A 27,195-nucleotide genomic window follows, 5' to 3' on the forward strand; every position below is an offset into this window, starting at 1 on the left:
TTCTGTGGTGAACAGGTCTATCCAAGGACATCCCCATCACTGGAACAGGCGATCATCTTTTCCTGCAATAGGGCCCATTTGTTTGGCTGGAAAACTCTGCTGAGTTTATCTGCTTCCATGTTTGCAATTCCAGGAAGATAAAATGCCAGCAGGGTTACTAAGTTGATCTTTGCCCAGTTCCAGATCTTTAGTGTCTCTTGGCAGAGAGAGTCCAAGAACCTATTCCCCTTTTTTGTTTATGTAATATATTGCTATTTGATTGTCATATGAATCATTATGTTCTTTACCCGAAGTATGTTTTGAAAATCTTCAAGTGCACATTGTATTGCTCGTAACTCTAGTAGATTTATTTGGTAGAATGATTCTTGGAGTGACCATCTCCCTGCTTTTTGAATTGCAGACGATGGGCTCCCCAGCCCGAGTGGAGGCATCTGTTGTGAGTATGATCTGATGTGGTTCTGGTTGAAGTGGGGCTTCCACTTCCAATACTCCTTGACAGAGCCATCATTTGATTTCCATCATCATGAACTCGGTAATGAGAATTCTGGATAAAAGAGGTTGTAGGAATTGATTCCACTGCTTTCGCAACCCCAACTGCAGATGTCGCATATGTAGACCGGGAAGGATTACATGTATTGCTGCAGCTAAATGTCCCAGTAATGTTAGAATGTGAAGTGCCAACGTACAGGTCCATTGCTGGAGGTGGTTTGCTCTGTCTTCTGGGAGGAAAGTTCTGGACTGAAGTGAGTCTATCTGAGCCCCTATGAACTGTATTGACTGGGTAGTATTGAGGTCTGACTTCTCGTAATTTATTATGAAACCTAGTGTCTCTAGGCAGGTAATGGTTGACTTTGTGTAGGAACATATAGTATCTTTCAAGGGGGCTGTCCTTATTCCAGAATGGTGTAGATGAGCTATTTCCACAGCTATGCACTTTGTGAAAACTCTTAGGGCTTACGACAGGCCAAAGGGAGTACCTTGTATTGATAGTATTTCTCTCCCACTCTGAAGTAGAGGTAATGCCAAGAGAATATGGGCATAGGGATATGAGCATAGGCATCCTTGAGGTCTAGGGAGCACATCCTGTCACGTGGTTGGATGAAACGTAAGATGTTTCCTATAGATGTCATTTTGAATTTCACTTGGCACAGGTATTTGTTGAAATATCTGAGGTCTAAGATAGGGCGCAGATCTCTGGATTTCTTGGAGTAATAGTTCTGATTGTATTGAGAGTGGGCTAGTTCTTGTATAGCATTCTGCTCTAGAAGGACTGCACTTCCAAATGTTGAAGGGTCATTTGGGAATGGTCAAATGAGAGTAATGCCAGGTGAGATGTCTGAGGCTGGCTCTTGAAATTTAGGCGATAACCTTTCTGTACTATTGTAAACACCCACTGGTCTGTGGTTATTGTGGACCAGTAGTTCACAAAGTGTTGAATTCTTCCCCCGATTGCTATTACTTGCTGTGGTGGTGGTGATTTTAAAAATTCTGCTGCAGTTTTGCCACCAGCTGTGGCAGTTGCTTCTGTTGGCATCTATCCCTTTGATGTCCATGGGATTATGAGGTTGACTGATGAGGATGTGGCGGTTGATATGGAACCTGCCAGTACTTCTGGTGTGGTTGGTATGAGTTTCTTGGGAAGAAGGATCTTTTACATTGAGAGTTATTGACTGGTTACCAGCAGTGGAGAGGGATTGCCCTGCGACATTTTACTCCTATATTTGTTTGATCATTTCCTTCAGCTTTTTGCCAAAGAGGGTGTTGCCTAGACAAAGGAGGTCTATCAACTTGTCATGCACTTCTTCACTTATGCTGCTTACTCGCAGCCATGCCATGCATCTTGCCGCTATTGAGGCCGCTGATGTTCTTGCCGCTGGGTCAAATCCCTCATACACCAATCTTAGGAGATACCGGACTCTCTCCTTCATATCATAAAGAATGGCCTTCTTCCATTCTGATGTATGGTTTTAGCAACTGTAAACACTCGTACAAGTATTGCACCATATAAAACTAGTACTGCTGGATACGTGCTGTCAGCATCAAACTCTGGAAAACGTACCTCCCAATATCATCCAATATTTTGTGATCTTTTCCTGGGGACATGTCAGAGTGGAGGCTTGATTTTTTTGCCCTCTTCACTACTGATTCAACAACCACAGAGCTATGGGGAAGTTGCAAAATGTCATAGCCTAGTGATTTTTATAGATAAAACTTGAGATCTAGTTTGCGGGCTACTTTTGCCCTGGCAGAGGAGGATTCCTACGATTTCATAAGTGCTTTCAGGAGAACCTGATGGGATGAAAGAGTGGTGGGCTTCGCCGGGATCTCTAAGATTTTTAAGATTCCCATTGCCTCCTCTCGGGGATCTGGGTTTTTCTTTATATCTAATTTAAGAAAAGTTCCCATCTTCTCTACTTACCAAAAATATATTAAATCCTCTGGCGGGTCTGATGGGGAGCTCATTGAGCTACTTGGGGACTTCCCTGAAGTGGTAATATGGGGCTTTCTGATCTTGGGGAAGGTGCCAGTGATGGTTCCCTAGAAGGAACAAAAGTAGGTGGAAGTTCCTCCCCGTTGTCCTCTGAAGATCTGGGTGTTGAAAGCAGAGGTGCTCCCAGCATCACTTTTTCCATTGTTACCGATTGGATGGGGTACACTGATAGAAAACTTGGTGGCTGACCTTGTGGGAATAAAGATGACAAGAAATTCTTCACAAGTTTGGTAATTTGTTCTTCCGCCTGTTGCGACTGAAGGCCAGGAGATTGAAGGGTGTCCACTTCAGGCTGTATGATATGTTCCTGCTCCACTATGGTTATGAGGGTCCTTGGTAAGATTGAACAAAAAGGCTGTGGTGTTTGAAGTTGTAGACCCTGTTGCCATAGTCTAGAAGCCAGAAAGCAACTTGGCCCTCCAGCTGGAACATGAACTGTCATCTCATAGGAGGAACAGATTCCCCTTGGCAACCTTGGTGGAGAAAGTGCTGTGGCCAGTACGTCATGCGATGGTGCTGGTCCTAAGGGAAGAACCAGAACCTGCCACTTTGTAGGAAGGATATTCCTTTTGGAAGATGTGAGTCCTAAGAAGATTTAATGTTCTCTTTCATTTGAGGATCCTGAAGTTCGTGGGGAGGGTTCCTCAAGAATAGGTTCCTTCTGACATAGAGGTCTTTTTTCCTTTTATGTGGAACTGTGGCTTCAGGGAGCAGAAGTCGTGCCGTGGGATGAGGGTAGTTACCCTTCCTTGCCATGATCTTGTTTTTGGTTTTCTCTTTGGTGGCAGAGGTCCTTCCTCCACTTGTCCTTGCATCATTTGAGTCATAAGCATAGAGGCGTGTGCTGGTTTTGGTGCTTGTAGCATCATCTTTGGCATCTGGTGCATTGTCTTTGATGTATGGTGTGCTGTAAGCGATGGTGCACCGTGTTTTTTGGCGATCTTTGCACCATGCATCTGTGGTAGTGGCTTGTGCCTCATACTGGAAGCAGCGTTGTGTGCCATAGGAGGGTTTCTTGCATGAATAGTTGACTCAGCACCCCTGCCTTTTGCTTTTTCGGTCCAATGCTATGGGTTTTTTCGCAGACCACTTCTGTGGAGGCCAGCCAGTGCTCCTGAGTCTGGGACTGCCTCAACTGATCTGGTGAAGATTTTGTTGACCTGTTATGGTCTCCTACCTTACCTGATGAAGTCGAGGGTGAAGCCACAAAGTGTTCTGAAGCTGGTGTGCCGTTTGCCCAAAGGTGAGCAATTTTCTCCACTCTCTGCCTGTGTGCCCTCAGAGACATCCATCCACAATTGTGCGCCCCGTCCGTGCCCGGCCTGCGCACGGGCTTGCTCACCTCACTAGCTCCTCTGCAGGTCACGGGTCGGCCTCCCCAGCGGCAGCCACGAGCACCTCCAGGCATCTGCCTCCAGCGGCAGTGGTCGCTGGGCCTTCCACTGCGCACCAGGCCTCACGCCAGAGTTCGGCGTCCTCAGTGGCATTGGCCACGCCCCTACATGGGCGCGGACCGCTCGGCCTCTTGTACGGCCAGGGGCAGGTCCTAGCTCCGCGGCACGCCCTGATTGAATGTACGATATAACTGTATTATATACGATATAAGGAAGTCCCTACCTGCACTTCCTTGCCTTGGCAATCGGGTCGGCACTGTAAGTGTACTAGTTTGCCTCCGCATTCACAGTCTTGTTCCAGCCTTGTTCCAGTGTCCTACTGTTCCAGCCTTATCCAGCGTCCTTCTGTTCCAGTGTCTGTCTGTCCTGTCTCCCAAGTTAGTACCCTCGGACTGTCTCTCTAGTACTGACCTCGGCCTGCTCCTTGACCATTCTGCTCGCTGCCCGGATCCTGACCTCTGCCTGCCTTGTGACCTTGTCTGACCTCTGGAACCTGACCCCTGCTTTGTTGACTACTCCTCGGACTGATCCTTGGATTCTGACCCTAGCTGCCATTGACCACGTCTCCTGATTCTGGCTTTATCCCTTGCCTTGTCATCGCTTACGCTGTACTGGCCTTCCTTGGTCCCCAGACCTACAGCCTAGTGACCGACCATGCTCCCTTGCTGCTCGTGGGCACGCCTCTCTACTACCTCTCCGGGAGACCCTGCGAGGCCCACCTAAGTCCAACTGGCTCCTCCCGGGGGGACCACAGGCTTCCAGTGGTGAAGTTCATCCTAGCCTCTGTCTCCTCCTGTGCTCTGCTCCCTGGGGGCAGGTGCTTCCTGGTCCCTATCAGGGAGCCGTTTCACACTGCTCCAGGACAAGGGTCCACAACCAAGTGCAACAACAATTGTAGCAATTTGTCTGGTCATGGCCCGGACCTAGGCATAGATAACAATAGTTATGGCCATCAGTGATGGACATAATGTGGTCACAACTACAATATTTAAAGCCAGAAGTTTTCCTGTGGGCCATGTTTAGCACTTGTTGGGGTTCACTAAGCAAATATTTGAAGAAAAAAGTAAGGAGAGGAATCGAGAGACAGGATTCCACCATCTGTGTGATGAGAAGATAAAAAAGAACTGAGGAGACTTCTAGAATGATCATTCACGCAGCTTTGAGAGATAGCTCCACCCAGGGCTGCCCGATGACATGACCCCATGCAAATGGCTAATTTATCCTGCTTATGGACAGAAAATCCTACAAATATTTTTAAATCCATGAAACTGTTTGTTTTAGGCTCTTTTTATACACTATTAATCTCACTAGGGGCAGGCTGGCCTGTTCATTTTATGCCAGTGGAACTGTCCAGATCTTGCCTAAAACCCTAAAAAATAGCACCTAGTGCCTTACTCTTTTCTTAAACAATAAAATCTAAATATTATTCCTCCACATAGACATTTTGAAATCTATTCCATATATTTTGTAACTACATAGGCTAAGCACTATAGGGCTGGAGAATATGGCACAGCTGTCTGCTTACATGATATTTGCATTTGAGCATATACTGTACAGTAATACATGTACATATATAATGTTTTTTCTCTAGGTACAGTAAAGGAGAATTTCATTTGATCATCTCAGAAATACAATTTAAAGCAGCAATTTGTGCTGCTCACAATGCAGGGATTCACATTTATTAAAATCAGAAATTAATAAAACACAGACAGGCCGATGTAATATTGCACGCTGAGCTTAGTGAACAGGTTAACAAGCGCTTGGACGCGCGTTTTGGATGTGTGTCCATAACCCCTTATGCAATAAAGGGATTAGCGTGTCCAAAACGCATGTCCAAATCAACACGTAGCTAATAATGCTCATCACATATAAATGCACGTTGATGAGGTTATAAGCTCAGGTTATAAGCCTACCCTGGAGCAGGCGTTAAGTCTCAAGGAGCCCCTAAAGTTAACAGAAAAGCAGAAAATACTGCTTTTTTGTAGTTCCTCCGACTCAATATCATGGCAATATTAAGTCGGAGGAACCAAAAAAAATGAATAAGATAATAAAAGATATTTTTAAAAAAATCTTGCCAGTAGTCAGGTTAGGAAAACGGATGCTCAATTAACGAGCATTCATTTTCCTGACCCGTGGCTGTGCACAGGTTAGGGAAACAGATGCTCGTAATATTGGAGTGCCCATGTTTCTAACCCGCACGACAGCCACTTCTCCTGGGCACCGAGGAGGCGCTAGGGGCACAACAATTTCCCTAGCACCTCCTTTTCAACGCAGCGGCTCATTTGCCTTCTGCATTGTGCGCCCAGGAGAGATGGATGGGCACGTGTTAGGGAAGCAGGCCCCCCCCTGTTTTAGCGCATCCATATTAACATCGGCCTGAGAGAATGGTCTGACGTCACATTCTCGCCATTCCAAATAAAATGTCTGCTAGTTTGGGTTTTTTCTTAAGTACAGTGGGTTCTAGCAACACATTTATATGTTTATGAAAGGAAACAACCAATCCAGAGCTCTTTCTAATGCAGGAGTCATAGCACCAGGTAATGGCAAGGAAAGCTACTCTTACCTAAAGTAGGACAGATGCCAAGTCCTGCACAAGGCTCTCCTGTCCTATAACAGCTTAATTAATACCCCGGGGGGGGGGGGGCTACACCCAGAGCACTCTGGGAACTGTAGTTTTCATCCTTCTTTCCCATCAGCTGCCTGTTCCCAGCTACCCGAAACAAACTGCATCTCCCATAAGAACATAAGAAATTGCCATGCTGGGTCAGATCAAGGGTCCATCAAGCCCAGCATCCTGTTTCCAACAGAGGCCAAAACCAGGCCACAAGAACCTGGCAATTATCAAGCATGGATAGAGAATGCGCTGTTAATTCTAAAAGCAGAGTTTACACATGATTTCATCTCCTCAGTGCTGAGGTCAGATGTTTTTCATGATACCCAAATTATATCAGAAATTCCTTGGCTTTTCTCATTTCCCAGATAAGTTACTGAATAGCCCCTGAAAATTCCCGGCAGTAAACCTGTGCTGGGGATTTCTGAATGCAGCAGCTTCTTATTTCAGGCAAACACTTATTAATAGTTTTAAGTGCCTATTTTTAGTTGGCTTCCAACTGCACTAACAGAATATGCTCTGCGGTGGTAGAGGAACTCAAAGGAAAAAGTATAGACAAAGGCTTGCAGGAGAGGCGCTTAGGGAAAGAAAAAAACATATTTCACTTTGCATGCAGCTTTGTGTTAGGTTTCCTGCTCTGAGAGAGGCGCTGTTCCCTAGGGGGAGGAGAGCTAAATAAGGCCAATGCACTATCAGGTCACATTCTGTACACGTTTATTATAAACCATTTTTATAAACCCTGTTAAGTTCTTCATTCCCTGAGCTTTCTTCTCTTTTGCTGTCAAATCGTCTTGCCCCCGAAATCACCTGAGCTGCACAATTCTGCACCAGATGAAGTCCATTCACGAGCTTATCAGATGGTTCTTTTTTTAGACCTGGGGAAGTGGTTAAAAAAGAAAATTTAAATACATAAATAGGCCAATGCAGAGGGAGCTACAGTAAACGAGATAAAACAAGAACTTGCACTGTTGTCTTCATGTGAACAGAATCCACTTATGGCCCTTATTTGCCAAATCAGACTAACTTGGCAAAGGCTATTTCACAGACTGGAAATTTGTATACCCTGTTCAAGGAAGGGGTCCAAACCTATTTGCAAACTGCGCTTTTCCTCCATAAGCTGTGAAAAGAGATTATCTAGCTTTGGTAAGGGCACAGCAACTGATAAAATAGATTTTCTCACTCACATCTTACGTTTCAATATATTTATAAATGATCTGGAAAGAAATACGACGAGTGAGGTACTCAAATTTGCAGATGATACAAAATTGTTCAGAGTAGTTAAATCACAAGCAGATTGTGATAAATTGCAGGAAGACCTTGTGAGACTGGAAAATTGGGCATCCAAATGACAGATGAAATTTAATGTGGATAAGTGCAAGGTGATGCATATAGGGAAAAATAACCCATGCTATAGTTACACAATGTTAGGTTCCATATTAGGTGCTACAACACAAGAAGAGATCTAGGCGTCATAGTGGAATAACACATTGAAATCGTCGGTTCAGTGTGCTGCGGCAGTCAAAAAAGCAAACAGAATGGTTGAGAATTATTAGAAAGGGAATGGCGAATAAAACGGAAAATGTCATAATGCCTCTGTATCGCTCCATGGTGAGACCGCACCTTGAATACTGTGGTATAATTCTGGTCACCGCATCTCAAAAAAAGATATAATTGCGATGGAGAAGGTACAGCGAAAGGGCTACCAAAATGATAAAGGGGATGTGAACAGCTCCCCTATGAGGAAAGGCTAAAGAGGTTAGGACTTTTCAGCTTGGAGAAGAGACAGCTGAGGTGGGATATGATAGAGGGTGTTTAAAATCATGAGAGGTCTAGAATAGTTAAATGTGAATTGCTTATTTACTAATTCAGATAATAGAAAGACTAGGGGCACGCCATGCAGTTAGCATGTAGCACATTTAAAAACTAATTGGAGAAAATTCTTTTTCACTCAACGCACAATTAAGCTCTGGAGTTTGCTGCCAGAGGATGTGATTAGTGCAGTTAGTGTAGCTGGGTTTAAAAGAGGTTGGATAAGTTCTTGGAGAAGAATTTAGAAGTTGACTTAGGGAATAGCACTGCTATTAGCAATGGTAACATGGAATAGACTTAGGGGCGGATTTAAGAGCCCTGCTCGCCTAAATCCGCCCAAATCCGGGCGGATTTAGGCCGCCCGGATTTGGCGGATTTAGGCGAGCAGGGCCCTGCGCGCCGGTGAGCCTATTTACATAGGCTCCACCGGCGCGCGCAGACCCCGGGACTCGTGTAAGTCCCGGGGTTCTCCGAGGGGGGCGTGTCGGGGGCGTGTCGAGGGTAGGCTGCACGGCTCGGCGTGCGCCGGCTATACGTAATCGATAGCCTTGCGCCGCCGATCCAGGATTTTTAGCGGATACACGCGACTACGCGCGTATCTACTAAAATCCCGCGTACTTTTGCTTGCACCTGATAAGCCAGCAAAAGTACACGAACGCGCCGTGTTTGAAAATCTACCCCTTAGTGTTTGGGTATTTGCCAGGTTCTTGTGGCCTGGTTTGGCCTCTGTTGGAAACAGGATGCTGGGCTTGATGGACCCTTGGTCTGACCCAGTATGGCATGTTCTTATGTTCTTATGATGTCAGACTTTAGAGGGTTGAGTTTAAGTCTGTAGCTTCTCATCCAAGTTGAACGCTAGTTATCTATTTAGAATCTCAGTGGCTAATGTGGGGGGTGTCTTTCCCCATAGGGATCGAGACCTGAATATCCTCAGCATAAGTATGGCTTTGATGATATTCCCCAATAAAATGGGCAACAGCATCGACCCCTGTGAAACCCTGAGCTTATTAGCCGGGTTTTAGATAATAATTACCCCACTACCTTGTTCTGAAAGTGCCCATTTACAACAAATGCTAAACCAGCTCAAAATTTGCTATCTGAGCCCAAGCTTGAATAATTCTCATATTAGGACACCGTAATTCACAGAATCAAAGGGTTAACGGTTTCACCTCCTGTGGAGCCTCCCCTCCACCAGCTTCACTGGCTGCTGGTACAGCAGAGGGTTAAATTCAAGATCTTGATACTCATGCTTAAAGGTGTACATGGAATTGCACCTTTATTTTTGTCCAATTTGTTTAAAACCTTATGTTCCAAAAAGAGCACTTGCGGTCAGGTGATAAAAAATATCTAGAACTGCCCTCATTGAAAGCTGGATATTTTCATGATACTAGGCAAAGATCTTTTCCTGGTGCGGGAGCTACTCTGTGGAACAATCTGTCAGATGAACTTCATAGGTTATCTGATTTAAAACTGTTTTTTATTTATTGAAGCATTTAAATGTCATGCTGGAATTCCGATTGTCATGTCATACTTGTTTTATATGTTTTATGTATTATACTTGTTTTATATGTTTTATGTATTATACTTGTTTTATATGTTTTATGTATTTTGGTGTGTTGCTGTATTTCATTTTATGCTTTATAACCTGCTTAGCATGATAGTTATCAATATAGGTGGAATATAAAAATCATAAATAAATAAATATATGTAATAAATAAACAGCATCGACCCCTGTGAAACCCTGAGCTTATTTGGCCAGGTTTTAAATAAATAAGTTAATTAATTACCCACTAACTTGTTTTGAAAGTGCCCATTTACAAAAACGTTAAAGCAGCTCAAACTTTGCTTTCTGAGCCCAAGCTTGAATGGTTGTCAGATTAGGACACCGTAATCCACAGAATGAAAGGGTTACGCCTTCATCTCCTGTGCAGCCTCCCCTCCACCAGGGGTCCTCAGCAAGCCCTGCTCCAGCTCGCGTAACTTAACTCCTTCAGCCCTAGCCCTATTTAACCCCACTTGTACAGTCCCTCGGTGCCACTTCATTGAGTCACCTCCGCTCTCTGACTTGGCCTGCCTTATCTTGTTATTCTGCCTTGTCTTGTGGCCTACCCAGGCCTTATACCTTGTCTGGTTATTCTGCCTTGCCTAGTGGCCTACCCAGGCCTTATACCTTGTCTGGTTATTCTGCCTTGCCTAGTGGCCTACCCAGGCCTTATACCTTGTCTGGTTATTCTGCCTTGCCTAGTGGCCTACCCTGGCCTTCTACCTTGTCTGGTTATTCTGCCTTGTCTTGTGGCCTACCCAGGCCTTATACCCTGTCTGGTTATTCTGCCTTGTCTTGTGGCCTACCCAGGCCTTATACCTTGTCTGGTTATTCTGCCTTGTCTTGTGGCCTACCCAGGCCTTATACCTTGTCTGGTTATTCTGCCTTGTCTTGTGGCCTACCCAGGCCTTATACCTTGTCTGGTTATTCTGCCTTGTCTTGTGGCCTACCCAGGCCTTATACCTTGTCTGGTTATTCGGCCTTGTCTTGTGGCCTACCCAGGCCTTATACCTTGTCTGGTTATTCTGCCTTGTCCTTGTTGCCTACCCAGGCCTTATACCTTGTCTGGTTATGCTGCCTTGCCTAGTGGCCTACCCAGCCTTATACCTTGTCTGGTTTATTCTGCCTTGCCTAGTGCCTACCCTGGCCTTCTACCTTGTCTGGTTATTCTGCCTTGCCTAGTGGCCTACCCAGGCCTTATACCTTGTCTGGTTATTCTGCCTTGTCTTGTGGCCTACCCAGGCCTTATACCTGGTCTGGTTATTCTGCCTTGCCTAGTGCCTACCAGGCCTTATACCTTGTCTGGTTATTCTGCCTTGCCTAGTGGCCTACCCAGCCTTATACCTTGTCTGGTTATTCTGTGCCTTGCCTAGTGGCCTACCCAGGCCTTATACCTTGTCTGTGTTATTCTGCCTTGCCTAGTGGCCTACCCAGGCCTTATACCATTGTCTTGTTTATTCTGCCTTGCCTAGTGGCCTACCCAGGCCTTATACCTTGTCTGGTTATTCTGCCTTGCCTAGGTGGCCTACCCAGGCCTTATACCTTGTCTGGTTATTCTGCCTTGCCTAGTGGCCTACCCAGGCCTTATACCTTGTCTGTTATTCTGCCTTGTCTTGTGGCCTACCCAGTGCCTTATACCCTGACTTGTGGCCTACATTGGCATCCTGCCTGACTCTGTGACATTCAAGGCCTACCTACTTTTCTTTGGGGGCCCTTCCATGCCTTCTGGCCTTGCCCTGCAGCTTCCCAGGCCCGTCTGCCATTCTCAGTGGCCCTCTTGGGCTTCCATGCCTTACCTTACAGCCTCTAGGCCTGCTAGGTTTGCCTAGCCAACCTCGTGTCCTGTTGGGCTTCCCTGTTTATTATTGCCTATTCTGTCTAGTCCAGTCCTGTTCCAGTCCTTTTCTAAACCCTGCCCTTGTCCAGTCCTTGTTCTCTCCTGCATTGCCAGGTCCAGTCCCTTTCTGCTTCCCAGGCCTTGCCCTTGTCCGGAATTCTAAATGAATTGCCGGGTGTCCGAGCTTACACCCAAAACCTCCGGGTGCCCTGCTGCAGAAGGCTAAAAGAAAAGGGCCTGAAGCAGCACAGGCTTAAAGAAGGAGTGTTAGTACCCATTCCCCTGGAAGGCGACATGAATCACGGGCTGCGTGGCGAGAGCGAGAGGAGCAGGAGCACTGCCCTCCTCCGCGCAAAACAAGAATCTGCAGATGCAAGAGAAACAGCAGCGTCGGGCCGGGCACCGAAAATGAAACAAGGGCAGAGTGGGCCCGAAGCTGCAGAAGGAGGAAGTGGGGTGCTTGTTCTGCGGGTCTGGGAAAATGAGGATCAAGGCAAGAAGAGAAGAGAGATTAAGAGTGCATGCGTGTGTGGAAGAAGGCAGGAAGTAAATGAGTATGCATGTGTGTGTGGAAAAGAGAGAGTAGCGAGTGTGCATATGAGTGTGGAAGAGGGAGAAAAGTGTGTGTGTGTGTGTGTGTGTGTGTGTTGTGGAAAATGGAGAGGAGTGAATACAGGACCGATAAAACAAGAGGATAGGCGATCTAAAAAAAAGCCGTGAGGGCAACAAAACGGATTAGATGCCAAGAAATGTCCGTTTAGAATCTTTATTATGGAGACTCGTTCATCCAATGAAAAACCCCGACTCAGGCCGAGTTTCGCCCACACAATGGGGCTGCCTCAGGGGCTACAATACACAAATAGCAAATATAACTTGACAATACAGGACATACATAAATCAAATATAAAATCATAAATATATGGTAACATATAAAGTGGAACATATAAACTGAAACATTCACAATGGAAAAATGTAGCTTGACAACCAGACCCAAAGAATATGAATGTATTAAAAAATGAATGATTTTACCTGTGTGAAATATCTCTTGTATATGTATGATAGTTGTCTCATACCATCAAGTTTGTCAGAAAGTCTGTGGAATGTGCAAAAAATATGTGATTGATCTTAAAGACAAAAACAGTCTAATAAAAATTGTGCATCTAATAAAAACTGCTTAGTATGTGTTTCTGTACTGCAGCTTCTTTGTGTGTCTGACTCTTAGTGAAGCGCTGTTGTTTTTACGTTGGGGGTTTTTTTTGCACCTTTTTAATCCCTGTTATTTTTAGGTGATTTTTTTTAGTTTTTTAGAATGTATCATCATTCTTTGAAGTTATATTTTTAGTTTTTATTAGATGCACCATTTTTATTAGACGGTTTTTGTCTTTAAGATCAATCACATATTTTTTGCACATTCCACAGACTTTCTGACAAACTTGATGGTATGAGACAACTATCATACATATACAAGAGATATTTCACACAGGTAAAATCATTCATTTTTTAATACATTCATATTCTTTGGGTCTGGTTGTCAAGCTACATTTTTCCATTGTGAATGTTTCAGTTTATATGTTCCACTTTATATGTTACCATATATTTATGATTTTATATTTGATTTATGTATGTCCTGTATTGTCAAGTTATATTTGCTATTTGTGTATTGTAGCCCCTGAGGCAGCCCCATTGTGTGGGCGAAACTCGGCCTGAGTCGGGTTTTTCATTGGATGAACGAGTCTCCATAATAAAGATTCTAAACGGACATTTCTTGGCATCTAATCCGAGGAGTGAATAATTGCATGTATGTGGAAGCAGAGAAGTGAGTGCATGTGTATGAGAGTGCATGTATGTATGTGGAAGAGAGAGAGAAGTGATTATGTGTGGCCTTAAGAACAGAAATACATAAGAAATTGCCATATTGGGTCAGACCAAGGGTCCATCAAGCCCAGCATCCTGTTTCCAACAGAGGTCAATCCAGGCTACAAGTGCCTGGCAAGTACGCAAACACTAAGTAGATCCCATGCTACTGATGCCAGTAATAGCAGTGGCTATTCCCTAAGGGCCGGATTTTAAATGCCCTGTGCGCATAAATCCGGCCGGATTTATGCGCGCAGGGCGCTTGCGCGCCGACGCACCTATTTTGCATAGGCCGCAGGCGCACGCAGAGCCACGGGACGCGCATAAGTCCCGGGGCTTCGTAAAAGGGCCGTGTCGGGGGCGTTCCGTAAATGACGCGGCGTTTCGGGGGCGTGATGCGGCGTTTCGGGGGCGGGCCTGGGGGCGTGGCGCGGGCCCGGGGGTGTGGTCGAGGCCTCCGGACCAGCCCCCGGGTTGGGTGATGGCGCGCGCAGATTTACGTCTGCTTTCAGCAGGCGTAAATCTGCCAACAAAGGTAAGGGGGGGGTTTTAGATAGGGCCGGGGGAGGGTAGGTTAGGTAGGGGAAGGGAGGGGAAGGTGGGGGGAGGGCGAAGGAAAGTTCCCTCCGAGGCCGCTCCGAAATCGGAGCGGCCTCGGAGGGAACAGGCAGCGCGCGCTGGGCTCAGCATGCGCAGGTTGCACAAATGTGCACCCCCTTGCGCACGCCGACCCCGGATTTTATAAGATACGCGCGGCTACGCACGTATCTTATAAAATCCAGCGTACTTTTGTTCGCGCCTGGTGCGCGAATAAAAGTACGCGCTCACGCAAAATTATAAAATCTACCCCTAAGTCAACTTGATTAATAGCAGTTAATGAACTTCTCCTCCAAGAAATTATCCAAACCTTGTTTAAACCCAGCTATACTAACTGCAGTAACCACGTCCTCTGGCAACAAATTCCAGAGTTTAATTGTGCGTTGAGCGAAAAAGAATTTTCTCCAATTAGTTTTAAATGTGCTACTTGCTAACTTCATGGAGTGCCCCCAGTCCTTCTATTATCTGAAAGAGTAAATAAACGATTCACATCTACCAGTTCTAGACCTCTCATGATTTTAAACATCTCTATCATATCCCCCCTCAGCTGTCTCTTCTCCAAGCTGAACAGTCCTAACCTCTTCAGTCTTTCCTCATAGGGGAGCTGTTCCATCCCCTTTATCATTTTGGTTGCCCTTTTCTGTACCTTCTCCAGTGCAACTATATCTTTTTTGAGATGCGGTGACCAGAACTGTACACAGTACTCAAGGTGTGGCCTCACCATGGAGTGATACAGAGGCATTATGACATTTTCCGTGTTATTCACCATTCCCTTCCTAATAATTCCTAACATTCTGTTTCCTTTTTTGACCTCCGCAGCACACTGAGCCGACAATTTCAATGTATTATCCTCTATGATGCCTAGATTTTTTTTCCTAATATGGAACCTAACATTGTGTAACTACATCATGGGTTATTTTTCCCTATATGCAACATCTTGCATTTGCCCACATTAAATTTCATCCGCCGTTTGGATGCCCAATCTTCCAGTCTTGCAAGGTCCTCCTGCAATTTATCACAATCTGCTTGTGATTTAACTACTCTGAATAATTTTGTATAATCTGCAAATTTGATTACCTCACTCATCATGTTCCTTTCCAGATCATTTATAAATATATTGAAAAGCACCGGTCCAAATACAGATCCCTGAATCACTCCACTGTTTACCCCTTTTCCACTGAGAAAATTGACCATTTTAATCCTACTCTCTGTTTCCTGTCTTTTAACCAATTTGTAATACACGAAAGGACATCGCCTCCTATCCGACTTATTAGTTTTCTCAGAAGCCTCTCATGAGGGACTTTGTCAAATGCCTTCTGAAAATCCAAATACACTACATCTACCGGTTCACCTTTATCCATATGTTATTATTAACCCCTTCAAAAAATGAAGCAGCTTTGTGAGGCAAGACTTCTCTTGGGTAAATCTATATTGACTGTATTTCATTAAACCATGTCTTTCTATATGCTCTGTGATTTTGATCTTTAGAATAGTTTCCACTATTTTTCCCGGCACTGAAGTCATGCTTACTGGTTTTTAGTTTCTCAGATCGCCCCTGGAGCCCTTTTTAAATATTGGGGTTACATTTGCCACCCTCCAGACTTCAGGTGCAATGGGTGATTTTAATAGTAGGTTACAAATTTTAACTAATAGATCTGAAATTTCATTTTTTAGTTCCTTCAGAACACTAGGATGCATACCATCCGGTCCAGGTGATTTGCTACTCTTTAGTTTGATAATCTGGCCTATTATATCTTCCAGGTTCACAGCGATTTGGTTTAGTTCATCTGACTCATCACCCTTGAAAACCATCTCCTGAACCGGTATCTCCCCAACATCCTCATTAGTAAACACAGAAGCAAAGAATTCATTTAGTCTTTCTGCAATGTCCTTATCTTCCATAAGAGCCCCTTTAACCCCTCGGTCATCTAACGGTCCAACTGACCCCCTCACAGGTTTCTTGCTTCATATATATTTTAAAAGGTTTTTATTATAAGTTTTTGCCTCTTCGGCCAACTTCATTTCAAATTCTCTCTTAGCCTGCCTTATCAATGTTTTACACTTAACTTGACAATGTTTAAACTTTTTCCTATTTTCTTCAGACAGATCCTTCTTCAAATTTTTAAGGATTTTTTTTTTTTTGCTAAAATAGCCTCTTTCACCTCACCTTTAAACCATGCTGGGTAATTGTTTTGCCTTCCTTCTTCCTTTCTTAATGCATGGAAATCATCTGGACTGCGCTTCTAAGATTATATTTTTAAACAATGTCTATGCCTGTTGTACACTTTAAACCTTTACAGTCGCACCTTTCATTTTTTTTCTAACTATTTTCCTCATTTTATCAAAGTTTCCCTCTTGAAAATTTAGTGTTAGAGCTATAGATTTACATATTGTCCCCCTTCTAGTCATTAGCTCAAATTTCATCTTGTTATGATCACTATTGCCAAGTGGCTCCACCACCATTACCTTTCTCACCAAATCATACATTCCATTAAAAATTAAATCTAAAACAGCTTTCTCTCTTGTTGGTTCCTGAACCAATTGTTCCATGAAGCAGTCGTTTATTCTATCCAGGAATATTATGTCTCTAGCATGTCCTGATGTTACATTTAACCAGTCAATATTGAGGTAATTGACTGGTTAAAAAATTGCTAATTTTTCTTTGCATTTCATCATCTATCTGACCATTTTGGCCAGGTAGATGGTAGTATACTCCTATCACTATACTCTTACCCAACACATATGTCATTTCTACCTATATAAATTCTACTGAGCATTTAGGGGCGGATTTTAAGAGCCCTGCTCGCCGGGAAGCCTATTTTACATAGGCCTCCCGGCGCGCGCAGAGCCCCGGGACTCGCGTAAGTCCCAGGGTTCTCCGAGGGGGGCGTGTCGGGGGCGTGTCGGGGGGGCGGGCCCGGTCGTCGCGGCGTTTCGGGGGCCGTGTCGGCAGCGTTTTGGGGGCGGGTACGGGGGTGTGGCTACGGCCCGGGGTGGTCCGAGGGCGTGGCCGCGCCCTCCGTACCCGCCCCCAGGTCGCGGCCCGGCGCGCAGGAGGCCCGCTGGCGCGCGGGGATTTACGCCTCCCTCCGGGAGGCGTAAATCCCCCGACAAAGGTAAGGGGGGGGTTTAGACAGGGCCGGGTGGGTGGGTTAGGTAGGGGAAGGGAGGGGAAGGTGAGGGGAGGGGGAGGGCAAAGGAAAGTTCCCTCCGAGGCCGCTCCGAAATCGGAGCGGCCTCGGAGGGAATGGGGGTAGGCTGCGCGGCTCGGCGCGCACCGGCTATACAAAATCCATAGCCTTGCGCACGCCAATCCAGGTTTTTAGCAGATACGCGCGGCTCCGCGCGTATCTACTAAAATCCAGCGTACTTTTGTTTGCGCCTGGAGCGCAAACAAAAGTAGGCTATTCGCGCGCCTTTTAAAATCCGCCCCTTAGTCTCTTGTATGATCTTTATCCTATTGGTTTCTGTATCCTCCCGAATACAAAGTGCCACACCTCCACCAAGTTGATCCTCTCTATCATTGTGATATAATTTGTATCCTGATATAGCAGTGTCCTATTGGTCATCCTCCTTCCATCAGGTCTCTGTGATGCCAATTATGCCAATCTCATCATTTACTGCTATACACTCTAATTCTCCCATCTTACTTCTTAGACCTCTGGCACTGGCATACAGACATTTCAAAGTGTGTTTTTTGTTTGTATTAACAACCAGCTTTTCAGTTGATAGGGATAATTTGGAATCCTGTAGCTCAGGTGATTCGTTACTTATAGGCACATGGACTACGTTTGCTTTTATTGGAACCTCTCTGTTGGGATGCCCTAACTCTCCTGTTTCATTAGTATCCTTCAAAGATACATTCCTCCAAAACATGCACTGTTGAGTGACTGTTGGCTTTCTCCTTGTTCGAGTGTGTATGTGAAAAAAGGAAAGAAGTGAGTGCATGTGTGTGTGAGGAAGAAAGAGAAAAGTGAGCGTGCATGTGTGTGTGGAAAAGTGAGAGGAGTGAGTGTGCATGTGTGTGTGAGAGTGCATGTATGTATATGATAGAGGGAGAGGTGTGTGTGTGTATGTGAGAAAGTGCATGTATGTAGGTGGATGAGAGCGAGAAGAGAGTGATTGTGTGAGAATGAGCATGTACATATGTGAGTGAACATGTGAGTGTGCTAGTGTGAGAGAGAGAAAGTTTGTGTGCATGCTCCCCCCCCCCAGCCCCGATGACAATTTCAGGGTGACAGGAAATCAAATTTCCGAGGTATGTGAATATCCCCAGTTCAGAACACAGAGTAGATCATCAACTAAAGTAATCAGCACTATCTCTTCTAAAACCCTTTTAAAAACCCAATTATTTATTTATTTGTTTGTTTGTTTGTTTATTTATTTATTTGCAGTTTTTATATATAGAAACATAGAAACATAGAAATGACGGCAGAAGAAGACCAAACGGCCCATCCAGTCTGCCCAGCAAGCTTCACACGTTTTTTTCTCTCATACTTATCTGTTTCTCTTAGCTCTTGGTTCTATTTCCCTTCCACCCCCACCATTGAAATATCTAGCTGATTAGTTAGGGGTAGTATGGGTAGTAACCGCCGCAATAAGCAAGCTACACCCATGCTTATTTGTTTTACCCAGACTATGTTATACAGTCCTTATTGGTTGTTTTTCTTCTCCCCTGCTGTTGAAGCAGGGAGCTATGCTGGAAATGCGTGATGTATCAGTCTTCTCCCATGCTGTTGAAGCAGAAAGCCATGCTGGATATGTTACCTCGATCGGGGCGCGTGGCGGCGCGACGCGCGGGAGGAGCCGGGCAGGGCACGGAGTGTGATGGCGCGCTTCGGTTGGCGTCTGCGGCGCGGGTCCGCAGCGCAGGAATGGCGCTTCCCCCACGATACGCTGGCCTCTGTGCGCGCAAGCAGGACCAAGTCTCGCGCGATTTGGACTGGCCACGCCCCCTGATGTCAGACGCCGACTAAGGCCACTTTGCGCGGGAGAGTGGGGCTATTTAAACTGAAGTACATCTCCTGTTCTTTGCTTCGGCCACTATTGTTCCTGGGAGCATCGCTGTGTGTTGGCTTGCTGTTTCGCTGCTTCTGACCTGTTTCGGACTGCCTCTGGATTACTCTGCCTGCTGCCTGCCTGTTCGGATTATCTGCTTTTGGTTCCTGATTGCTCGCTGCCTGCCCCGATTTCGGACTGCCTCTGGATTACTCTGCCTGCTGCCTGCCTGTTCGGATTATCTGCTTTTGGTTCCTGATTGCTCGCTGCCTGCCCCGATCTCGGACTGCCTCTGGATTACTCTGCCTGCTGCCTGCCTATTCGGATTATCTGCTTCTGGTTCCTGATTGCTCGCTGCCTGCCCCGACCTCGGACTGCCTCTGGATTACTCTGCCTGCTGCCTGCCTATTCGGATTATCTGTTTTTGGTTCCTGATTGCTCGCTGCCTGCCCCGACCTCGGACTGCCTCTGGATTACTCTGTCTACAGCCTGCCCTGACTCGGACTGCCTACCGATACCCGCGCTCTCCTCCTGAGTCCAGACTCCTACGTCTCCAGGTAAGCGGTCTAAACTGTGGTTCCACTATTATCTGAATACTAGACGTAACAGATATGCATCAAAAGTGAAGTATCGGACACAATTGGTTTGGGGTAGTAACCGCCGTAACAAGCCAGCTACTCCCCACTTTGTGAGTGCGAACCCTTTTATCTTCTCCCCTGCTGTTGAAGCAGAGAACTATGCTGTATATGCATTGAAGGTGAAGCATCAGGCTTATTTGGTTTGGGGTAGTAACCGCCGTAACAAGCCAGCTACTCCCCTCTTTGTGAGTGTAAATCCATTTTTCCACGTTTCCTCTTGCTGTTGAAGCTTAGAGCGATGTTGGAGTCACAGTAAGCATGTGTATGTTTATTGAATAAGGGTATTGTCTCCAGGCAGTAGCCGTCATTCTGGCGAGTCACCCACTCTTCATTGGCGGCCTCTTGACTTTATGGATCCACAGTGTTTATCCCACGCCCCTTTGAAGTCCTTCACAGTTCTGGTCTTCACCACATCCTCCGGAAGGGCATTCCAGGCGTCCACCACCCTCTCCGTGAAGAAATACTTCCTGACATTGGTTCTGAATCTTCCTCCCTGGAGCTTCAAATCGTGACCCCTGGTTCTGCTGATTTTTTTCCTATGGAACAGGTTTGTCGTTGTCTTGGATCATTAAAACCTTTCAAGTATCTGAAAGTCTGTATCATATCACCTCTGCTCCTCCTTTCCTCCAGGGTGTACATATTTAGATTCTTCAATCTCTCCTCATACGTCATGCGATGAAGATCCTCCACCTTCTTGGTCGCCCTTCTCTGTACCGCTTCCATCTTGTCTTTGTCTTTTTGTAGATACGGTCTCCAGAACTGAACACAGTACTCCAGGTGAGGCCTCACCAAGGACCTGTACAAGGGAATAATCACTTCCCTTTTCTTACTCGATATTCCTCTCTCTATGCAGCCCAGCATTCTTCTGGCTTTTGCTATCGCCTTGTCGCATTGTTTCGCAGACTTCATATCATTAGACACTATCACCCCAAGGTCCCTCTCCTGCTCCGTGCACATCAGCTTTTCCCCCCCATCGAATACAGTTTCATTCGGATTTCCACTCCCCATATGCATGACTTTGCACTTCTTGGCATTGTATCTGAGCTGCCATATCTTCGACCACTCTTCCAGTTTCCTTAGATCCCGTCTCATTCTCTCCACTCCTTCCGGCGTGTCCACTCTGTTGCTGATCTTTGTGTCATCCGCAAAAAGACAAACCTTACCTTCTATCCCGTCCGCAATGTCGCTCACAAAGATATTGAACAGGACCGGTCCCAACACCGATCCTTGCGGTACACCACTTAAAACCACTCTCTCTTCAGAGAAGGTTCCATTTACCATCACACATTGTCTTCTGTCCGTCAGCCAATTTGCAATCCAGGTCACCACCTCGGCCCTCACTCCTAAGCTTCTCGTTTTATTCACCAGTCTCCTGTGCGGAACCGTATCAAAAGCTTTGCTGAAATCCAAGTATATGATATCAAGCGCTCTTCCTCGATCCAATTCCTTGGTTACCCAGTCAAAAAAGTTAATCAGATTTGTCTGACAGGATCTCCCCTGGTGAATCCATGTTGCCTCTGGTCCATCAATTCTCCGGACTGTAGATAGTTCACTATTCTCTCTTTCAGCAGTGACTCCATTACTTTTTCCCACCACCGAAGTGAGGCTAACCGGTCTGTAGTTGCCAGCCTCCTCCCTGTTCCCACTCTTGTGAAGCGGGACCACCACCGCTCTTCTCCAATCACTCGGCACCACTCCCGTTTCTAGGGATCTATTGAACAGGTCACACAGCGGAGCTGCCAGAACATCTCTGAGCTCCCTCAATATCCTTGGATGAATCCCATCAGGGCCCCATGGCTTTGTCCACTTCAGGTTCTTTAGCTCTTCCACACATTTTCTACTGTAAAAGGATTTTCATCCATTCCACTTCCCTCCAGTTTCTTGTTGTGTAGAGATGGTCCTTCTCCAGGGTCTTCTTTAGTGAACACAGAGCTGAAGTATTTGTTTAATATTTCTGCCATTTTCTATTCGTCTCTCTCCACACATTGATCATTACCACCTTTCAATTTCACTATACCACTTTGGACCTTTCTCTTTTCGCTGATGTATCTGAAAAATGTTTTGTCACCATTTTTTATCTCCTTGGCAATCCTCTCTTTCCGCTGACTTTTGCCAACTTGATTAATTTCTTTGTCTCCCTCAGTTGATACAAATATTCTTCTTTGTGCTCCTTCCTTTGGGATCTTTTATATATCTTGAATGCTATTCTTTTAGCTTTAATTTTGTCAGCCACCTCCTTTGAACCACTTAGCAGCACCATGTTACTCTGGTATTCTTTTTCAATAATTTTGAAGTTTGAGACGGGTCTATAGTTTAATGGATGATTTAGATTTAATAAAATCTTTTATAACATTGGCCTGATTAAGGCCAATTTAAGAACTGGGGGAAATGAGCCATATAGAAAAGTTGACTATTTATTTATTTATTTATTTAGGGTTTTTATATACCGCCTTTCTTGATATATATATATCAAATCAAGTCGGTTTCCATATAACACAACTGTCGCCGGGGCGTTACATTGAACAATAAACATAGTATTGAACTGACGCCAGTGGCGTTATATTGAACAATAAACATAGTATTGAACAGGGAACGTGTATCTTTACATTAAACAGTCAACAGAATATTGAACAAAAAATGCAAATCAATTAATATTAAGTAATAATTGTGAAATAAAATATATAAAATATAGAACAGACGACAAAAAATGTTTTGATTAATAACTTAAATAAATGGTGCGAGTACTGCAGAATAGTTGATAAGATTGAGTTGTACAGGTAGAGTATACAGGAGACTAGAAGCACTAACCACTAGAATTTCTCCCTTTGTTTTTTTACAAAAGCTAAGCTGGTACTGGATTCAATTGACAAGCAGTCGGTTTTATAGAGATAAGTAGTTCCTGCAAATCAGTTGAGGTTGACAAGGAAAATTGTTCCTAAATCAGCTCACTATTGTTTTCCTAAAACACAGATAGACTCTTGCCAAATACAAAATAAAGAGACCATAAATAGTAGTTTTCTGTGTAGGAATGTATAGCAGTTTGGCTTGTCTGTTTTCCTAACTGTCGGTGTATTGGTCTTTTAGGGCATGTTGTAATATTTTCACTGTTGCCTTTTTATAGGTAGAATTGTTACTGTTTGAGTGCTGGCAGTTAGTGTTGTTTTGATACAGAAAGTTTATAAAATTGTAATTCTGTTGTCTCGTGGCTTTCTGATGGTCAAGCTGAAGCCCATGGCATATTCCTGTATTCCTAATACCATACGGGCTCCAAATGTCTGTTTTGCATTTTTGCAGGGCTTTCTGGTTGGCACCACAGCAATGCATGTATATATAAAATACATAACATAAGTGATATCATCAATGCACAATCTTTACTTGTGTGTAGGGAAGGCACGATAGGGTGGGAGGGGGATGCAAGGTTGTAAGGGTTTCCTAGGGTGCCTTAGGCATTGCTATACAAACTTTTAACAGAGAGTTTCCCAGCTCGTAGTGTCGGGTATTGTGTAATGGGTGAGGGCACAGTTTTTCACTTGGCCATAGGCATCAAATTGCCTGGCTAAGGCTCCATTCTAACCTAAACCAACGGTTATCAAATTACTTCCATATGGAATTCGCTCTTCAGGTATGCACTTAAGCGTGATAGCAAACTCAAAGATTTATCACATATTACTTTAAACTCCAACTGAAAATGGCCAGGGTGGGAGGAAAGAGGGGATTTCTGTAACTGTAATGCTGAAAATCGAACGCTGTAGTCTAAAAAGAACTTACCTACTGCCGTCTTGCCTCCCTACTGCACATCTTCACTTTCATGGCCAAGCGTCCCCAGAAGGGCCTCATCTTGTGACCTGCCTGCAATAAATTCCAAGATCCGTTAACCCATCAGTTCAATTCCTGCTCTCCTAACAGCTTTCCATGTGATCTGGAGCAACTCACTATGTCTCCCTGGGGCCCCATCCTGACAGCTGCCATCGAGAAATAGGAATTTCGGTAGCAATTGCCCTTGCTCTTCACTCCCCTTCAGAAACTGTTGGATAGCAAAGAGGCCAGAACTGTTGGCCCGACCTTTTGCCCCATAGGTAACGGTGCATACATTGCTGAAGGCCAACTGCAAAGCACGTTGAAATTTTAATTGGATGAAAGAGGCCTAATACATGAAAATGATTAATTCTGGGTCCCAGTCGGGACCCAGTTCTGTTCCTCTCCAAGAAACACTCTGTTTTCCATAAAAACATTCACCACAGTGCTCTGGGCCGCCATGTGAAAGATACGGGTTCAATTCCCTGGCCCAGCTTCTGCTCTTCGGCCAGCTGGGGAACGGGATGTAGCGGGGGGCAGCGCTCACAGCTTCTTGAGGGAGTCCCAGCCCTCACACAGCTCAGGGATGCAGTTGTAGCAGGGAGGAGGTTAAAAACGGAGGGGAAAACCCCAGGTAGATGTGAGCATCAAGGTATGGCACAATACTCCTAGTGAAGACTGGTGCCAATTGAGCTGGAAGCGCCCTCCCTCCCCCGCCCTAAAAAAAAAAAAAAAGTGGAAACTGACCAGTCAAAATAAAATTTTATAAGGGGCTCCTCGGAGTCCCCTCCAGCAAAATCAGTGGTTCTGGCCCATAGTTTGGCAATCAAAAATTCTATATTAGTCTTTCACCCTCTCCTTGACAGAGGAACCTGCTATCCCATTATAAGATTTCCTACTTAAACATCTCTTCGTAAGCTTCATTCAGCCACGGTAACTCTGCTGCTGTCACAGGACTGCCTCTGCGGTAAAACTTGTTCCCAGACAAGGGACACCAAGTTGGACAGTAGGGACCAAAATGAGCAAAATGAAAAGTCGCTTCATCTACTTGATTTGGGAAAATAAATCCCCCTAGGATTCCAAATTCACTGCAGATATATCATCTTGGCGATGAGGAGCTTTCATTTTAATTTTGAAAATGCATTAAGATGTCATCAGGGACAAACGCCATCTGTTTGTTTGTAATTGAAAGGAAAGACAGGTGATATCCTTTCCTTCCTTGCTCCATTCTCTCTTAAATTTACACTTGCTTATGAGAATCACTGCATCTCCAAGTAGCCTTTCAAGATGCTTTTTGAATAAATTTCCATTAATATCTATTAAAAGGTTTTTTGCACATTTCTTTTCTTTCTTGATGCAATAACTGTAAGGTAACAACTGGGGTGTATGGTGTGTGTATGTGTGTGTGTGTGTGTGTGTGTGTGTGTGTGTGTGTTAGTGCGATTGATTGCTTGTGTGGATTGTACGAATTGAATGGTTTGGGTGAGTTAAAAAGAAAAACTGAAATATGGATTGTTGGGTCATTATGATAATCCTTCCAGTGGTATTGTATCTGTGACCAGTAGCTACTTTGTTAGTATCTTTGACTATGGGTCTTTTGTACATTTTTTGTGACTCAATAAACATACAATTAAAAAAAGAAAAGAAACAACGTTTATTCATTTTCTGTCTAATCATCCTACCAAAAATGATTCTGCAAGACACTGACTCAATCGCCTATTAGTAATGTTGCCATGTCAAGACCTGGGTTTGATTCCTGGACCTGGGCTCCTCCTTACTCATTGGGCCAGCAGGGGCGAGGGGAGCTGCAGAGGTAATGCTCACAGGACCAGGGAGGAAATCAGAATCAACATGCAGCAGCAGCAGCAATATCCAGGACCCATGAGATAGTAAGGGGGAGCCCTGGGGAATGGCCCCCAGGTGAGGACTATTGCTCGGTGACTGGGCCGAGAAGGACTAGAGAAATAAGAGCAAAGTCCTCAGCTTGGGCAGTGGTGCCAGAATCCCAGCCCCTAGTCCCAATTGAGCTGGAATTTGAAAGGAGCAGGAGAAAACTTCCCAATAAATAAAGTTACCAGACAACTCTAGGTCAGCAGCACATACCTTTTACCCAATTGCATGCATAACTTTGTAAATCCATGGTCAAAAAGATTCCTTAGTCTTCCCTGTTCCGAAGATTGGCAGCAGCTCCTTTGATCCTCCTGGGGCAGAGGGAGCCGGATCCACCAGCTTTCAACCCCCGGCGACCAAGGACTGAGCAACAAAGGATCCCCAACCCCCCCCCTGCTCGTCCACCTCAAGACCAGGAGGGATAACCTCACCAGAGCCTGCCAGTCTTCTGGAAGGAATCACTAACTCTTTTTCTTTTCTTTTTTTAAACTAAGCCCAGACTGTAGGTTTTGCACATCCACCATCTGCTGGAGACAGAGAAATACTGAGGGTCTGCAGGTGGCACACTAGGTTCTATGCCAGTGTCAGTAAAACTTTCTCTGTCTCCATCTGCTGGAAGGGAGGCAAAACCCAGGAGTCTGGACTGACCTGGGTATGTACAGGGAATTTGAGTGAAAAGGGCCCGGCACTGCAGCCCTGATAAGTGAAACATTCTATAGTGCCCCTAACGTACTAGAGGTACAGGGAGGGGGGGGGGGGGGGGGAAGCGTTTACACGACGGCAGGGTTACCTGGTAGCAGAGGTGCCCTCCTGCTGCTGCCACCGCTGCCGCCAGCTCTAACTCCACTCCAGCGACTTTAGATCCAAACAATGGGTTGCTAAGAGACTAGGGAGGCCAATAGGGTTTCCTGCTTTATGAGGCTAGCGAGTGAATGGACCAATTACAGTTACGATGATAATAGACCACAAATTGTTAGAACCAATAAGGGAGAGACGAATTGTGCACATGGTGGTCAACAGGGCTGCCAGTTTCTCGGAGCCTGTCAGTAAATAAGAGGCAAGGGCAGAGCTCCTTTCGCCGAACTGGGTGAGCAAGAAATCTGCAGAAGAGCAGACGAGTGGTGTTTGGGCCTAGCTCAGTCCTTTTCTGGGTTCACTTTAGCTATGTCCTCTTAAGTTTATATTTCTCGCATGTTGGGGCTTCCTGTATATTACAGGTATTTACCCTATTCTAAATACATTCTCCTTAGCCGAGCTTCCACCCCAGGGACAGAAACAGGGTGTCTGAGTCCGTGCGTTACTTGCATGTGCCCTCAGAGAGTGCCTTCAGCAGATGATAGAACAGTCCCACTATGCTATTCCCTCAGGAAATCAAGAGATGGCTAATTAGGAAATTGACTTAGGAGGTTCCATAGGGCAAGAAAATGCTCCTTTGCTGTTGCCCTTTTGTTCTGCTGCTATTATGTTATTAAAGCAGAGGTGTAGCCTCGGAGGGGGGGGGGGATTACCCCCCCTTACTTTTGGCTCAGGCCCCCAACCCCCTGTCAGCAGAGTCATGTGTCATCTGAGCCAGCTCCTTAAAGGTGCAGGAGTTAGAAGGTCTGGAGGCACTGATATCCCTGCCAGTCCACCGGCTCCTGTACCTTTAAAAGGGATAATCTGACTAGGGAAACACTACTGCCCTTGGGCTATACTTGTAAAAGGACTGAGGCCATCAAAATCTCTGGGGCCGACGCAA

General features: G+C 45.3%; 1 protein-coding gene across 2 annotated transcripts in view; it reads right to left on the reverse strand.

The window, feature by feature from the left end:
- The window catches only part of PLEKHB1 (pleckstrin homology domain containing B1), a 202,049-nt gene extending 175,701 nt beyond the window's left edge, over positions 1 to 26,348 (reverse strand). For both annotated transcript variants that reach the window (XR_003856829.1, XM_029602121.1), the window contains exons 1-3: positions 26,248 to 26,348; positions 23,541 to 23,621; positions 7,304 to 7,371 (exon numbers count right to left, since the gene is read on the reverse strand). The gene's annotated coding sequence lies outside the window, so the exon portion shown is untranslated. The remainder of the gene's footprint in view (positions 1 to 7,303; positions 7,372 to 23,540; positions 23,622 to 26,247) is intronic.
- Between the last annotated feature and the right edge of the window lie 847 nt (positions 26,349 to 27,195).

Source organism: Rhinatrema bivittatum, chromosome 5 (genome assembly GCF_901001135.1).
Source record: "Rhinatrema bivittatum chromosome 5, aRhiBiv1.1, whole genome shotgun sequence".
NCBI classification, from domain to species: Eukaryota; Metazoa; Chordata; class Amphibia; order Gymnophiona; family Rhinatrematidae; genus Rhinatrema; species Rhinatrema bivittatum.